The sequence below is a fragment of the Rhinopithecus bieti genome, unplaced genomic scaffold (genome assembly GCF_001698545.2).
Source record: "Rhinopithecus bieti isolate Rb0 unplaced genomic scaffold, ASM169854v2 scaffold_30689, whole genome shotgun sequence".
Taxonomy (NCBI): domain Eukaryota; kingdom Metazoa; phylum Chordata; class Mammalia; order Primates; family Cercopithecidae; genus Rhinopithecus; species Rhinopithecus bieti.
Genome location: NW_016813178.1, coordinates 127,483 through 143,678, shown reverse-complemented (window position 1 = coordinate 143,678; position 16,196 = coordinate 127,483). Strand labels below are relative to the sequence as shown.

General features: G+C 38.2%; 1 pseudogene; it reads right to left on the bottom strand.

The window, feature by feature from the left end:
- Positions 1-2,146: 2,146 nt before the first annotated feature.
- Positions 2,147-4,085, bottom strand: LOC108512476 (heat shock cognate 71 kDa protein pseudogene; annotated as a pseudogene).
- Between the last annotated feature and the right edge of the window lie 12,111 nt (positions 4,086-16,196).

The window sequence follows — 16,196 nt, the reverse complement described above, 5'->3', positions numbered from 1 at the left end:
TTTAATTAGGTTCCATTTATTTATTTCTGTTTTTGTTGCATTTGCTTTTGGGGTCTTAATCATAAATTCTTTGCCTATGCCAATGGCCAGAAGGGTTTTTTTTTTCTAAGTTTTCCTCTAGAATATTTCTGATTTCGGGCCTTAGATTTAAGTCTTTAATCTATCTGCAGTAAATTTTTGTATGAGGTGAGATAGGGATCCAGTTTTATTCTTCTACATGTGGCTATTCAATTTTCCTAGCACCATTTATTGAATATGGTGTCCTTTTCCCAATTTATGTTTTTGTGTGCTTTGTCAAAGATCAGTTGATTGTAAATGTACGAATTTATTCCTGGCCTCTCTGTTATGTTCCATTGGTCTGTGTATCTCCTTTTGTACCAGTACCATGCTGTTTTGGTTACTATAGCCTTGTAGTATTATATGATTTGAAGTTCAGGAAAATAATGCCTCCAGATTTGTTCATTTTGATTACGATTGCTTTGGATATTTGGGGTCTTTTTTAGTTCAATTATGAATCTTAGGACTGTTTTTTCTAGTTCTGTGAAAAATGAAGTTGGCATTTTGATAGGAATTGCATTGAATCTGTAGATTGCTTTGACAGTATGGTCATTTTTACAATATCGATTCTTCCAATCCATGAGCATGGTATCTATTTCCATTTGTTTGTGTCATCTATGATTTCTTTCTGCAGTGTTTTTTAGTTCTCCTTGTAGAGATCTTTTACCTCCTTGCTTAAATATATTCCTAGTTATTATATTTTTGTAGCTACTGTAAATGGGATTGAGTTCTTGATTTGATTCTCAGTTTGGTCACTGTTGTTGTATAGCAGTGCTACTGATTTATGCACATTGATTTTGTACTATACTGAATTGAGACTTTACTTACTTCACTTATCATACCTAGGAGTCTTTTGGGGGAGCCTTTAGGGTTTTCTAGGTATATGATCATATCATGGGCAAACAGCAATAGTTTGGCTTCCTGTTTTCCTATTTGAATGCCCTTTATTTCTTTCTATTGCCTGATTGCTCTATGACTTCCAGTACTATGTTGAATAGAAGTGGTGAAAGTGGATGTCCTTGTCTTGTTCTAGTTCTTAGTGAGAATTTTCAACTTTTCCCCATTCAGTATGATGTTGACTGTGGGTATGTCATATATGGCTGCTATTATTTTGATGTATGTCCCTTCTATGCTTGTTTGTTAAGGGTTGTTAAACATAAAGAGATGGTGGATTTTGTTGAATTCTTTTTTTCTGTGCCTATTGAGATGATCATATGATTTTTGTTTTTAATTCTGTTTATGTGGTGAATCACATTTATTGACTTGAGTATGTTGATCCATCACTTCATCTCTGGGATGAAACACACTTGATCATGGTGAATTATCTTTTGGATGTGCTGTTGGATTTGGGTTGCTAGTATTTCGTTGAGGATTTTTTTGCATTTACATTTTTCATAGATATTGGCCTGTAGTTTTGCTGTTGTTGTTGTGTCCGTTCTTGGTTTTGGTATCAGTGTGATACTGGCTTCATAGAATGAGTTAGGGAGGATTCCCTCCTTCTAAGTCTTTTGAAATAGTTTCAGTAGGATTGGCATCAATTCTTCTTTGAATGTTTTATAGAATACAGCTGTGAATCCTTGTGGTCCACCTGGGCTTTTGTTGTTGTTGCTGTTGTGGGCAGTGGTTTCTTTTCTTTAAATTACTGATTAAATTTTACTGCTTGCTATTGATCTGTTCAGGATTTCTATTTCTTCTTGATCAAAGCTAGGGGGATTGTATGTTTCCAGGAGTTTATTCATTTCTTCTAGATTTTCTGGTTTATGTGCATAGAGGTTTTCATAATAGTCTTGAATGATCCTTTGTATTTCTGTGGAGTCAGTTGTAAAGTTTACCATTTCATTTCTTTTTTTTTTTGCCAATTTTAAATAGTTTTATTTAAGACTTTGCATTTTTCCATGTACAATAGTGTTTATAAAGTGCAATGTTATATCCTTCCCCTGTGCATATGTTCCATATTCAAGTATTGAGAATGCCCAGTAACTTACTATAGCAGCTGAACTTTTTAAAACTGCCACAGAATTTGCTACAAATTTAGGTCCTTCAATATTTTAAATGTGTGGAACAATGCTACATCTATACTTGTGTTGACTTAATCAACCTCTTCAATGGTGAGCCCTGAGGAAGCACCACCAGAGGGAGGAGCTCCACCACCAGGGAATCCCCCAGGCATTCCTCCTGGCTTGCCTCCTGCACTCAGGTACAGCTTGGTAATGATGGGGTTGCAGACTTTCTCCAGCTCTTTCTGCTGATGTTCAAATTCTTCCTTCTCAGCAGTCTGATTCTTACTGAGCCAGTTGATAATTTCATTATACTCGTGCAGAATCCTCTGTTTGTCTTCATCGTTAATCTTGCCTTGAATTTTCTCATCTTTGAGAGTTGCTTTCATGTTGAATTCACAGGAGTCAAGTGAATTCTTGGATGACACTTTGTCCTTCTGCTTCTTATCTTCAGCTTTGTACTTCTCAGCTTCCTGGACCATATGTTCAATGTCTTCCTTGCTCAAATGGCCCTTGTCATTAGTGATAGTAATCTTATTCTTTTTTCTTGTACTCTTGACCACAGCAGAGAGATTGAGGATGCCATTGGCATCAGTGTAAAAGTGACTTCAATCTGAGGAACACCTCGGGGTGCAGGAGGTATGCCTGTGAGTTCAAACTTGTCAAGCAGGTTGTCATCCTTGGTCATGGTATGCTCACCTTCATAAACCTGAATAAGCACACCAGGCTGGTTGTCAGAATAGGTAGTGAAGGTCTGTGTCTGCTTGGTAGGAATGGTAGTAGTATGTTTGATGAGGTTGGTCATGACTCCACCAGCAGTTTCAATACCAAGGGAAAGAGGAGTGACATCCAAGAGCAGCAAATCTTGAACATTTTCAGACTTGTCTGCAGACAGGATGGCTGCCTGGACAGCTGCACCATAAGCAACAGCTTCATCAGGGTTGATGCTCTTATTCAGTTATTTTTCATGGGAGAAGTCTTGGAGAAGCTTCTGAATCTTGGGGATATGAGTAGAAATACCAACCAGGACAATATTGTGAATCTGTGACTTGTCTAGTTTGGCATCTCGAAGGGCTTTCTCTACCAGGTCCAGGGTTCTACGGAACAGGTCAGAATTCAATTCTTCAAATCAGGCACGGGTACTGGAGGTATAGAAGTCGATTCCTTCAGAGAGAGAATCGATCTCAGTACTGGCATGGGTGCTGGAAGAGAGAGTACTCTTAGCACGTTCACAAGCAGTGCGGAGGCGTCTTACAGCCCTCTTATTCTCACTGATGTCCTTCTTGTGTTTGTGCTTGAACTCAGCAATAAAACAGTTGACCATTCGGTTGTCAAAATCTTCTTCACCCAAGTGGGTGTCTCTGGCTGTAGATTTGGCCTCAAAGATTCCATCCTCAGTATTGAGGATTGACACATCAAAAGTGCCACCTCCCAGGTCAAAGATCAGCATGTTTCTTTCTACTCTAACCTTTTTGTCTAAGCTGTAAGCAATAGCATCAGCAGTTGGTTCATTAATAATTCTAAATACCTTGAGACCAGCAATAGTTCCAGCATCTTTGTTAGCCTGATACTGAGTCATTAAATTAAGCCGGCACTGTGAACACAGCATTAGTAATAGTCTTCCCAAGGTAGGCTTCTGCAATTTCCTTCATCTTTGTCAGAACCATAGAGGACACCTCCTTTTGGGTAGAAGCTTTTGGTCTCTCCCTTGTATTCTACTTGGACCTTAGGCCTGCCAGCATCATTCACCACCATGAAGGGCCAATGCTTCATATCAGATTGGACAACAGCATCATCAAATCTGCGTCCAAATAGATGTTTGGCATCAAAAATCGTGTTGGTGGGGTTCATTGCAACTTGATTCTTTGAGGCATCACCGATCAGTCGTTCAGTGTCCGTAAAGGTGACATAGCTTGGAATGGTTTGGTTTCCCTGATCATTGGCAATTATCTCTATTTTTCCCTGCTGGAAAACACCCACACAAGAGTATGTAGGGCCAAGAGCCATACCAACTGCAGGTCCCTTCGACATGGTTGCTGGCATGCAGGGCTGGCTGCAACAACAAAGAAAGCCACAGGAACCCTGAGAGCTGCAGGCAAGCTCAATGAGCTACAGTTTCATTTCAAATTGAACTTATTTGAATCTTCTCTCTTCTTTTCTGGGTTTATCTAGTTACTGGACTATACATTTTCTTCGTTTTTTCTAAGAACCAACTTTATGTTTTATTCATTTTTTTGCTTTCAATTTCATTTAGTTCTGCTTTAATATTTGTTATTTTTTTCTTTTGCTAACTTTGGGTTTGATTTGTTCTTGTTTCTCTAGTTCCTTGAGGTGTAACAGTAAGTTGTCTATTTGTTATCTTTCTGTCTTTTTGATGTAGGCATTTAGCGCTGTAAACCCTCCTCTAGACGTGCTTTTGCTGTATTCCTGAAGTTTTGATAACTTGTCACTGTTATTCATTTTGAAAAAATTCTTAACTTTCAATTTGATTTCATTATTAACCCACAAATTATTCACAAGCATATTGTTTAATGTCCATTTATTTGTAGTCTTGAGGGTGCCTTTTGGCATTGATTTCTAGTTTTATTCTACTGTGATCTGAGAAGATACTAGGTATTATTTTAATTTTTTAAAATTTTATTAAGATTTGTTTTGTGAGTGAGGTGGCTAGCAAGATGACCACATAGGAACAGCTCTGGTCTGCAGTTCCCAATGAGATCAAATGCAGAAAGTGAGTGATTTCTGCATTTCCAACTGAGGTACCCAGCTTATCTCATTGGGACTGGTTAGACAGTGGGTGCAGCCCACAGAGGGAAAGTCAAAGCAGGGTGGGGCATCGCCTCACCCTGGAAGTGCAAGGGGTTGTGGAACTCCCTTCTCTAGCCAAGGGAAGCCGTGAGGGACTGTGCTATGAGGAATGGTGCATTCCAGCCCAGATACTATGCTTTTCCCATGGTCTTCACAACCTGCAGAACAGGAGAGTCCCTCGGGTGCCTACGCCACCAGGGCGCTGGGTTTCAGGCACAAAATTGGTGGCTGTCTGGGCAGACACTGAGCTAGCTGCAGGAGTTTTTTTTCATACCCCAGTGGCACCTGGAATGCCAGCGAGACAGAACCGTTCACTCCCCTGAAAAGGGGGCTGAAACAAGGGAGTCAAGTTGTCTAGCTCGGTGGATCCCATTCCCATGGAGCCTAGCAAGCTAAGATCCACTGACTTGAAATGCTTGCTGCCAGCACAGCAGTCTGAAGTCGACCTGGGATGCTCAAGCTTGGTGGGGGGAGGGGCATTTGCCATTACTGAGGCTTCAGTAGGCAGCTTTCCCCTCACAGGGTAAACAAAGCCACTGGGAAGTTTGAACTGGGCAGGGCCCAGTGCAGCTTGGCAAAGCTGCTGTAGTCAGACTGCCTCTCTAGATTTCTCCTCTCTGGGTAGAGCATCTCTGAAAGAAAGGCAGCAGCCCCAGTCAGGGGCTTATAGATAAAACTCACATCTCCCTGGGACAGAGCACCTGGGGGAAGGGGCAGTTGTTGTGGGCACAGGTTAAGCAGACTTAAACGTTCCTGCCTGCTGGCTCTGAAGAGAGCAGCAAATCTCCCAGCACAGAGCTCGAGCTCTGCTAAGGGAGAGACTGCCTCCTCAAGTGGGTCCCTGACCCCCGTGCCTCCTGACTGGTAGACACCTCCCAGCAGGGGTCAACAGACACCTCATACAGGAAAGCTCTGGCTGGCATCTGGCGGGTGCCCCTCTGGGATGAAACTTCCAGAGGAAGGAACAGGCAGCAATCTTTGCTTGCAGCCTCTGCTGGTGATACCCAGGTAAACATGGTCTGGAGTGGACCTCCAGCAAACTCCAGCAAAACTATAGCAGAGGGGCCTGACTGTTAGAAGGGAAACTAACAAACAGAAAGGGATAGTATCAATGTCAACAAAAAGGACGTCCACACCAAAACCCCATCTAAAGGTCACCAACATCAAAGACCAAAGGTAGATATAAGCCATTGTAACTGGAGTCTCATTGTAATTTTGATCTGCTTTTCTTCAATGACCAGTGATGTTGAGCACCTTTTCATATGTCTGTTTGCTATTTGTATGTTCTTTTGATAAATGTCTATTCATTTTTTTTGCCTACTTTTTAGTCATACTATTAGATTTTTTCTATAGTGTTGATTCAGCTCATCATGTAGTCTGTTTATTAATCCCTTGTCAAATGGGTAGTTTGAAAATATTTTCTCCCATTCTGTGGGATGTTTCTTTACTTTATTAATAGTTTTCTTAGCTGTGCAGAAGCTTTTAATTTTATGTGATCTCATTTGTTCATTTTTGCTTTGCTTGCCTGTACTAGTAGGACATTACTCAAGAAATTTTTGTCCACATCAATATCCTGGAGATTTTCCCTAAGATTTTGTTCTAGCAGTTTCATAGTTGTGGGCCTTAGATTTAAGACTTTAATCCATTTTGATTTTTTTTTTTTGTATATGGTGAGAGATACGTATCTAGTTTCATTCTTCTGCATATGAATATCCAGTTCCCCAGCACCATTTATTGAAGGGACTGTCTTTTCCCCAATGTATATTCTCAACAGCTTTGTCAAAAATGAGTTCACTATAGGTGTGTGGATTTATTTTGGGGTTCTGTATTCTGTTTCATTGGTCTATGTGTCTGTTTTTGTGCCAGTGTTGTGCTGTTTCAGTCACTATAGCTAGGTAATACAACTTGAAGTCAGATAATGTGATTCCTCCAGTGTTGTGGGAAGTCAGGGACCCCGAATGGAGGGACCGGCTGAAGCCATGGCAGAAGAACATAAATGGTGAAGATTTAATGGATATTTATTAGTTCCCCAAATTAATACTTTTATAATTTCTTACACCTGTCTTTATTGCAGTCTCTGAACAAAATTTGTGAAGATTTCATGGACATTTATCACTTTCCCAATCAATACTCTTATAATTTCCTATGCCTGTCGTTTACTATAATCTCTTAATCCCATCATCTTCATAAGCTGAGGATGTATGTCACCTCAGGATCCTGTGATGATTGTGTTATCTGCACAAATTATTTGTAGAGCATGTGTGTTTGAACACTATGAAATCTGGGCATCCAAAAGGAATAGGATAACTGTGATTTTCAGGGAACAAGGAAGATAACCATTGGGCCTGACTGCCTGTGGGGCCAGAGAGAACAGAGTCATATTTCTCTTCTTACAAAAGCAAATAGGAGAAATATCACTGAATTCTTTTTCTCAGCAAGGAACAGCCCTGAGAAAGAGAATGCATTCCCAGGGGAAGGTCTCTAAAATGGTCACTCTGGAAGTGTCTGTCTTATACGGTTGTAGATAAGGGATGAAATAAGTCCCAGTCTCCTGTAGTGCCCCCAGGCTTATTAGGATTAGGAAATTCCTGCCTAGTAAATTTTAGTTGGACCGGTTGTCTGCTCTCAAACCCTATCTCCTGATAAGATGTTACCAATGACAATGCTTGTCCTGTGGGACATGAAACTTCATCAACAATTCTAATTTTGCCCTGGTCCTGTGATCTCATTCTGCCCCCATTTGCCTTGTGATATTTTATTGTCCTTGAAGCATGTGATCTCTGTGACCCACACCCTATTCATACACGCCTCCCCTTTTGAAATCCATAATAAAAACTTGCTGGTTTTGCGGCTCAGGTGGCATCCCAGAACCTGCTGGCATGTGATGTCTCCCCTGGACACCCAGCTTTAAAATTTCTCTGTTTTGTACTCTTTCCCTTTATTTCTCAGACTGGCTGAAACTTAGGGAAAATAGAAAAGAACCTATGTTGAAATATTGGGGGCTGTTTCCCCTGATACTCCAGTTTTGTTTTTTTACGTAGGATAGCTTTGACTATTCTGGGTCTTTTGGGTTCCATATAGATTTTAGGATTTTCTTTTTAACTTCTGTGAAGAATATCATTGGTATTTTGATAGAGATTGCACTGGATCTGTAAATTGCTTTTGGTTGCATAGACATTTTAAAATTATTTATTCTTCCAATCCATGAACATCGAACATCTTTCAAATTTTTTTGGTGTCATTTACTTTCATAAGTGTTTTATAGCTTTCAAGATAAAGATCTTTCACTTCTTTGGTTATGTTAGTTCCTAGGTAATTAATTTTATGTGTGGCTACTATAAATGGGATAGGATTAATTTTATATTTCTTTTCAGATTGTTCATTGTTGGCATAGAGAAATGCTACTGATTTTTGTATGTTTGTTTTGTATTCTGCAACTTTACTGATTTTCTTTATTCTAATAGTTTTCTTGTAGAGTCTTTAAGCAGTTTCAAATATGAGACCATATCATCTGCAAACAAGGAAAATTTGACTTGTTCCTTTCCTATTTCAATGCACTTTATTTCTATTTTTTGTCTGATTCCAATAGTTAGGCCTGCCATTACCATGTGGAATAACAGTGGGATAGTAGGCATCCTTGTTGTGTTCCAGATCTTAAAAGAAAGGCTTTTAGTTTTTCCCCATTTCGTATGACACTGTTTGTCTGTTGTGTCTTCTACTATGTTGAGATATGTTTCTTTTATACCCAGTTGTTTGAGGGTTTTTTTCATGAAGAGATATTGAATTTTATCAAATATATGTTCAGCATCAATTGAAATTGTTATGTGATTTTTGTCTTTCATTGTATTGATATGCTGTATCATATTGATTGATTTGCATATGTTGAACCATTCTTGCATCTCAGGAATAAATCCCAGTTGGTCGTGACGAATATCTTTTTAATGTATTATTGAATTTAGTTTGCTAGCATTTTGTTGAGGCTTTTTGCATCAATACTCATCAAGATATTGGCTGATGTGTGTGTGTGTGTGTTTTCTTTTTGATGTAGCTTGTTATCAGGGTAATACTAGCCTCATAGAACGAGTTTGTAAGTATTCCTTACCTCTATATTTTAGAATAGTTTGAGTAGGATTGGTATTAGTTCTTCTTTAAATGTTTGGTAGAATTCTGCAGTAAAGCTCTTGAGTCCCAGACTTTTCTTTACTGGGAGTCTTTTTATCATGACTTTGATCTTGTTACTTGTTATTGGTCTGCTCAGGTTTTAAATTTCTTCTTGGTTCAGTCTTGGTGGGTTGTGTCTGTCTAGAAATTTTTCTATTTCCTCTAGATTTTCCAATTTTTTGGCATATACTTACTTATAGGAGCCATTAGTGGTCCTTTGAATGTCTGTGGTATCAGTTGTAATGTCTCCTTGTTTTATCTCTGATTCTATTTATTTGGGTCTTCTCTCTTTTCTTAGTCTACCTAAAGATTTATCAATTTTGTTTAACTTTCCAAAAAAGCAAATTCTGTGTCATTGTCCTTTTGTACTGTTTACTTCTTTAAAATTTCATATATTTTTGCTCTAATCTTTAATATTTCTTTTCTTCTACTGGTTTTGGGTTTGGTTCACTCTTGCTGTCCTCATTCTTTAAGATAAACCATTAGGTTGTTTATTTAAAACTTTTTATGTTTTTTGTTGTAAGCAATTATAGCTATAAACTTCCCTCTTAGTCCTGCTTTTGTTGTATCCCATAGCTTTGGTCTGTTGTGTTTCTATCATTGTTTTCAAGAAATTTTTAATTTTTTTTCATAATTTCTTCATTGACACCCTGGCAATTCAGGCACGTATCATTTACTTTCCATATATTTTTAGAGTTTCCAAGATTCCTCTTGTTATTGATTTCTAGTTTTATTTCATTCTGGTCACAGAAAATGCTTCATTTTTTTCCATTTTTTTAATGTTTCAAGACTTGTTTTGTGACCTAACATGTTCTCTATTTGAGAATGATCCTTGTGCTGAGGAAAAGAATGTGTATTCCGCAGCTGCTGCATCAAAAGTTCCTTATATATCTATTAGTGGTAGATTAAGTTTCCGATTTTTCTTTTTTTTACCTTTTTTTTTTTTTTTTTATTATACCTTAAAGTTTTCTAGGGTTACATGTGCAATAACGTGCAGGTTTGTTAACATATGTATACTTTGTGCCATGTTGGTGGTGCCTTGCACCCCTCAACCTCGTCAGCAACCAAAATCAATTCCATCATTTTATGTCCAGGTATAACTCCAATGCCAATCCCTCCTCCCCCCTCATGGATAGCCCCGGTGTGTGGGATGTTCCTTTAAAGTTCATATGGAACAAAAAAGATCCCGCATTTGCCAAGACAATCCTAAGTCAAAAGGACAAAGCTGGAGGCATCAAGCTACCCCTGACTTCCAAACCTATACTAACCAAGGCTGTACAGTAACCAAAACAGCAATGGTCTGGTCCAAAACAGAGATTATAGACCAATGGAACAGAACAGAGTCCTTCAGAAATAATACCACAACATCTACAGCCCATCTGATCTTCGATTTTTTCTTTAGTTGATTTTTGTCTAGATTGATCTGTCCAGTGTTTGAAAGTGGGGTGTGAATTATGTACTATTATTGTAATTGGGTCTATCTCTCTCATTAGCTCTAATAATATTTTCTTTTATATATCTGGGTGCTCCCAGGGTTGGGTGCATATATATTTAAAATTGTTATATCCTTTCACTGAATTGACATCTTTATCATTATATAGTGACCTTTTGGCTTTTAAATAGGTTTTATCTTGAAATCTAATTTTCTGATATAACAACTCCTGCTCTTTTTTGATTTTCATTGGCATGGAATATCTTTTGCATCTCTTTATTTTTATGCTATGTGTGTCTTTATAGGTGAATTGTGTTTCTTGCAGGGAACAGATTGATTGGTTCTGTTTTTTAATCCATTCCATCACTCTATGTATTTTGATTTTAGTGTTTATTCTAGTTACATTCAATGTTATTATTGGTCAGTCAAGACTTACCTTTGCCATTTTGTTGTTTTCTGGTTATTTTGTGGTCTTCTCTTCTTTGTCTTCTTCCTGTCTTCCTTTTAGTGAAAGTGATTTTCTCTGGTGATATAAATTAGTTTCATGCTTTTAACTTTGTGTGTGTGTGTGTGTTGTATATTTTTTGGTTTGAGGTTACGATGAGGCTTGCAAACACAATCTTATAACCCATTATTTTAAGCTCATGAAAACACTTTGAAATGAAAACAAGGAAACAAGCAAAAAGAAAACTAATAAAGGCTCTACATCTTAACTTCATTCCCATACTTTTTAACTTTTTGTAGTTTTAATTTATATCTTATTGCTCTATGTCTTTAAAATTTGTTGTGGTTATTATTATTATTATTATTATTATTTGAAACAGAGTCTCACTGTGTTGCCCAGGCTGGAGTGCAGTGGTACGATCTCGGCTCACTGCCACCTCTGCCTCACAGGTTCAAGTGATTCTTTTGCCTTGGTTCATTTTTTATTCTTTCTACACAAGATGAGAGTAGTTTACACACCGCAGTTACAGTGTTATAATATTTTGTGTTTTTCTGTACACTTAGTATTGCCAGTGAGTTTTATACTGTCAGATGATTTTTTATTGCTCATTAATTTCCCTCTCTTTCTGATTGAAGTACTCCCTTTTACATTTCCTGTGGGACAGGTTTCATGTTGATGAAATCTGTCACCTTTTGTTTGTTTTGGAAAGTATTTATTTCTCATACTTGAATGATAATTTTGCTGTATATACTATCTAGGGCAATTTTTTTTTCTTCAACATTTGAAATATGTCATGCCACTCTCTCCTGACCTATAAGGTTTCCACTGAAAAGTCTGCTGCCAGACGTATTGGAGCTCAATTGTATGTTGTTTCTTTTCTCTTGCTGATTTTAGGATCTTTTTACAATTCTTGACCTTTGGGTGTTTAATTATTAAATATCTAGAGGTAGTCTTCTTTGGGTTAAATCTGCTTTGTGTTTTATAACCTCCTTGTATTTGGATATTGATATCTTTCTCTAGGTTTGGGATGTTCTCTGTTATTATCCCATTGTATAAATTTTCTACCACTATCTCTTTCTCTGCCTCGTCTTTTAGGCCAATAACTCTGAAATTTATATTTTGAGGCTGTTTTCTAGATCCTGTAGATGTGCTTCATTGTTTTTTATTCTTTTTTCTTTTGTCTCCTCTACCTGTGTATTTGCAGATAGACTATTTTCATTCCCACTGATTCTTTCCTCTGCCTGATCAATTCTGCAATTAAAAGGCTACAATGCATTCTTAATTATGTTACTTCCATTTCTTCAGTATTTTTTCTTGATTCTTCTGAATTATTTTGATGCTTTGTTAAATTTGAGTGATAGAATTCCGAATTCCTTCTCTGTTTTCTTGAATTTCTTTGAATTTTCTCAACACAGTTATTTTGAATTCTCTTTCTGAAAGGTCACATATCTCTTGTTTCTCCAGTATTGGTCCCTGGTGCCTTATGTACCTCATTTGGTGACGTCATGGTTTCTTGAATTGTCTTGATAGTTGTAGATATTCCTCTGTCTCTGTGCATTGAAGAGTTAGGTATTTCTTTTAGTCTTCTCAGTCTCAACTTGTTTGTACGCACCCTTAATGGGGAGGCTTTTCAGATATTTGAAATGACTTGCATGTTGTGATGTAAATTCTATCTGAATTTGGCAGCACCCCAAACCCAGTAACACTGTGGTTCTTGCAGACTCATAGAGGTACTACTGCCTTGATGGTCTTGGACAAGATCCAGAAGAATCCTCTGAATTACCAGGCAGAGACTCTTGTTTTCTTCCATTTCTTTCTCCCAAACAAATGAGATCTCTCTATCTGCTCTGAACCACCTGGAGCCAGAGGTAGAGTGACACAAGCACCCCTGTGGCCACCACCACTATGACTGTGCTGGGTCAGACCTGAAGCCAGAACATCACTGGTTCTCGCCCAAGGCTTATTGTAACCACTTCCTGGCTACTGTCTATGTTCACTTTAGGTCTTGGGGCTCTACAATTAGCAGGTGGCAAAGCCAGTCGGGCCTATGTGTTACCCTTCAGGGTGACAGGTTTCCCCAGGCCTTATATGGTCCCAGTGGTGCCATCTGGGTGCCAAGGACTAAGGTCAAAAATATTAAAAATCTACCTGGTGTTCTGTCGTACCATAACTTAGCTGGTACTCACCCCACTAGATGTGGTCCTTCCCACTCTTTTCTCCCCTTTCCAAAGGCACAGGAACCTCACCCTGTGACACTGCTACCTCATACCCACAGTGATTACTGCCAGACTACTACCGATTTTCCCTTGAGTCTCAAGGACTCTTCAGTCAGCTTGTTGTAAATGCTACCTGGCTTGGGACTCACCCTTCAGTGCAGTGGGGTCTCCTGTGGTCCAGGGGAGTTTCAGAAACCAAAGCCAAGGCCTGGAATTGGGGGCCCCAGGAGCCTACTTGGTACTCTACTTTACTGTGACTGGCCTGGTACCTAAGGTGCAAGACAAAGTCCCCTTTACTTTTCCCTTCATTATTCTCAAGCAGAAGGAATCTTGTCCCATAGCCACCACATTTGGGAATATGCTGAGTCTCACCTGAAGCCAGCAAGTCTCACCCAAGCACCTCAATGTAGTCCCTAGGTATCACTGCTGGTTATTGAGGGTCCAGGGGCCCTTCAGTTAGCAGGTTATCAATCCTGCCAGGACTGGGTGCTTCCCGTCAAGTCAGAGTGTTTCCTTTTAGATGGGTGTGTGCCTATAAGTGTCGTCCAGGATCTAGGGCCTGAAAAGGGGTCCTCATGACCCTGATCAGTGCTCTTTTCTGCTCTGGCTGAGCTGGTATTCCCCCAGTCCACTGTCCCTGGGCCAAGTTCAACACTAGGACTCACCTAGATATTGCAGTTCTTGTGGCCTCGATGGATTCCCCTCTGGCTAGGGCTGCTTTAAATACTGTGATATGGTTTGGATCTGTGTCCTCATCAAAATCTCATGTTGAATTGTAATCCCGCATTGCTAGAGGTGGGGCCTGGTGGGATGTGATTGGATCATGGGGCGGATTTCTCATGAATGTTTTGCATCATCCACTTGGTACTGTCTTTGGGATAGTGAGTGAGTTCTCATGAGATCTGGTCATTTAAAAGTTTGTGACACTTTTCCCCTTTCTCTCTCACTCCTGCTTTCACCAAGTGAAATGCTTGCTCCTGCTTTGCCTTCTACCATGGGTAAAAGCACCCTCCAGCCTCTCCAGAAGCAGATGCTGCCATGCTTCCTATACATCCTGCAGAACCATGAACTAATTAAACCTCTTTTCTTTGTAAATTACCCAGTCTCAGGTATTTCTTTATAGCAACGTGAATGGATGAGTAGCTGCTCCTTCCATGGACAGGCATTAGCTGTTTGGTCCAATTTTGTTTTTTGTTATAATAGGGCAGCACTGAGTTCAATTCCTCAAAATTACTGCAGTCTCCCTCTCCCCAGGACACAGAAATGCTCTCAACACCACACTGTCACTGCCAGGGTATGGGAGAGAGGTGGCATTGGTGATTCAAAACTGTTTTTCCTACCTCTGTAGTGTATATTTCAGTGATACGAAGTTAAAACCAGGTACTGTGAGTGTTTACCTGATTTTTGGTTGTTATGAATGTACTTTTTTTGTCTGTAGATAGCTATTAAATTGGTGTCCTTTTGCAAGGAACAATTGGTAGATCCTCCTATTCCACCATCTTGTTCCACCTCAACTCTGAAATATGTGTCTTATAGGAAGCATATAGTTGGATTTTGTTTCTTTATCAATTCAGTCACTCTATACCTTTTAATTGGAAAATTGAGTCTATTTATATTCAATATTATTATTGGTAAGTAAGGACTTACTATTGCCATTATGTTGCCTATTTTCTGGTTGTTTTACAATTACTCTTTATTGTTTTTCTTTCTTACTGTCTTCTGGTTAAAAGATTGTCTCTGGTAGTACATTTTAATTTGTTGGTTTTTTATTTTTAGTTAAATAATTACAGATTTTTGCATTGTGGTTACCATGAGGCTTACAGAAATCATTTTATAGATATAAACCATTTCATAGATACGTTTTTTAAAGAGATGACAAATTATCTTAGATCACAAGAATAAAAGCAAAAAAAATGAAAAAAGTAGTTACACTTTTACTCTATCACCCCCTTATTTTGAGTTTATGTTGTCTCAATTTACATATTTTTATATTGCCTTTCTCTTAACAGGCTGCTGTTGCTCTTACTGTTTTTTTAACCCACAACTTAGCGACTTAGCTATTATTGTTTTTTATAGGTTTTTCTTTTGGACTTAATACTAGAATTATAAGTGAATTGCCTACCGTAATTACATTATTGGATTATTCTGCGTTTGTCCATGTACTTAATTTTGCCAGTGAGTTTTGTAACTTCAAATCTTTTCTTTTTGCATGTTTTTTCTTTCAGATTGAAGAATTTCCTCAAGCATTTCTTGTAAGATGAATGTTGTGATGAAGAATTCTCTCAACTTTTGTTTGCCTGAGAAATACTTTATTTCTCATTTATATTTGAAGGATAGCTTTGCTGGATACAGTATGTTTTGAGTGTTTTTTTTTCTTTTTTAATTATTCTTTTAGCACTTTGAGAATGTAATCTTACTCCCTCCTTCTGGCCACTGTGGTTTCTGTTAAGAAATCTGTTTGAGTGCCTTATATGTTATTTGCTGCTTTCCTGTTGTTGCTTTTAGGATCCTCTCTGTCCTTGATCTTTGTGAGATCGATTATTAAATGCCTTCAAATAGTCTTATATGGGTCAAATCTGCTTGGTTTCCTTTAACATTTCTTGATCTGGATATTTATCTCTTTCTCAAGTTTAAAAATTTTTTCTGTTCTTATTTCTTGGAATAAGCTTTATTCCCTTTGCTCTTGCCCAATTCCTTCTTGAATGCCAAAAATTCTTACATTTGTTGTTTTGAGGTCATTTTCCATATTTCGTAGATAATCTTCATTCCTTTTCGTTCTTTTGCTTTTTTCTCCCCGTCTGTATATATCAGATATCCTGTCTTTGAGCTTACTGATTCATTCTTCTTTTTAATCCATTCTGCTGTTGCGAGCCCGTGATGAGTGTTTGAGTTTAATATATTTCTTATTTCCAATATTTCTGTTTGATTTTTAAAAAAATATTTCAATCTCTTTCTTAAATTTTTCTAATAAATTTATGAATTGCTTGTTTTGTGTAATCTTGAGATCACTGAGTTTCCTTAAAACTGCTATTTTGAATTCTTGATCGGAGAGTTCACATATTGCCATCTTGTTAGGGTTG